This window comes from Myotis myotis, unplaced genomic scaffold (assembly GCF_014108235.1).
Source record: "Myotis myotis isolate mMyoMyo1 unplaced genomic scaffold, mMyoMyo1.p scaffold_m19_p_2, whole genome shotgun sequence".
NCBI lineage: Eukaryota > Metazoa > Chordata > Mammalia > Chiroptera > Vespertilionidae > Myotis > Myotis myotis.
Genome location: NW_023416324.1, coordinates 71,877,848 through 71,879,318, shown reverse-complemented (window position 1 = coordinate 71,879,318; position 1,471 = coordinate 71,877,848). Strand labels below are relative to the sequence as shown.

The 1,471-nt window shown below is 48.5% G+C and overlaps 1 pseudogene; it reads left to right on the top strand.

Annotated features, from left to right (window-relative positions):
- The first annotated feature begins 868 nt into the window (after positions 1-868).
- Positions 869-968, top strand: LOC118677899 (annotated as a pseudogene).
- Positions 969-1,471: the final 503 nt, after the last annotated feature.

Below are 1,471 nucleotides of genomic sequence, written 5' to 3'. Positions count from 1 at the left end.
TGCACGCGTACACACAGAGTGTGTAATGCTGAATGAGTGTTTTTGTGACTTGCTGAACACCTAAGCTCATGGGAGCAGGGTGTGTATCCGCTCTGGAGCATTCTATTAGATGTCAGGATACTAGGGGAAAAAGCTTCAAACTAGGACCACATGACATGATTTCTTGGTTCTTATATATATTTCCAAGATGTGACCTGAAGTCTGATGGCAGCATCCTGCTAGGCTGTGCCCACTGCCCCAGGTCATCCATTTGCTTGGGTGGAAAAAACTCAGTCTCCCTTCTGTTGCCTTACATCACTCTACCCTGGTCAATCCTGATAGGTCTCTGACTCTTTGAAAGCCTTCTTAGAGCCCTGGCTGGTGTGGCTCAGTTGATTGAGCATCCTCCCACGCACCAAAAGGTTGCTAGAGACCTAGTCAGTTTTGCTCAGTGGATAAGCATCGGCCTGCAGACCAAAGGGGCCCAGGTTCGATTCTAATCAAGAGCACATACCTTGGTTGCAGGCTCCTCTCCGGCTGGGCCCTGGTCAGGGCTCGTGCAGGAGGCAACCAATCGATGTGTTTCTCTCACAGCGATGTTTCTCTCTGTCTTTCCCTCTCTCTTCCACTGTCCCTAAAAATCAATGGAAAAATATCCTCGGGTGAGGATTAACAACAACAAAAACAAAAAATTGCTGGATTGATTCCCAGTCAGGGTATATACCTGGGTTGTGGGTTCGATCCTGGGTCAGGGCACATACAGGAGGCAACCAATCAGTATTTCTCTCTCATACTGATGTCTCTCTTTCTCCCCCCCCCCTTTCTCTCTCTAAAATTAATTAAAAAATAGTTTTAAAAAGGAAAACAAACAAAAAAGCCTTCTTGGACAGTGCCTGCTTGGGCAGCACATATAGTAAAAGCGGAACGATACAGAGGAGATCAGCGTGGCCTCTGCACAAGGGCGGCACACAAATTTGTGAATTTTTTTTAAAAAAAGCCTTCTTGGACATCAAAGGTCAGGGGTTTGGTGAAGCGTTTTCAGAGGGGTTTGGCAAAGGTCAGGAAATATTTTGAGGGTGGATAAAGTAAGGTTTACAAGCAGGAAAGGGCACATTCCAAATCCTCTGTTGCCGATGCCATCAGTTCCGTTGGGCCGCGCTACCTGAGGATCTGGCTGCAGGCGGTAGCTCTTTACCTGTGGGGCTGAAGACCATTCCAAGAAACTGATGAACACCGATGGCCCGCCCCTCTTCCAAGAAAAATGAACACACACGCGCGCGCGCAAACACACACACACACACACACACACACACACACGCACACGCACACACAACATTACACTGATGTCAGGGGACTTGTGGTTCCCAGGTAATGACTTCTGGTCTGGGGTTGAATTTCAAGACCACTCCCAGAGGAAGAGAGTTCCCTTTGGAGTTCCCTGTCGGAGGTGGGAGGGCATGATGTAGGCATGACCTACAGACAGAGGCTCAGG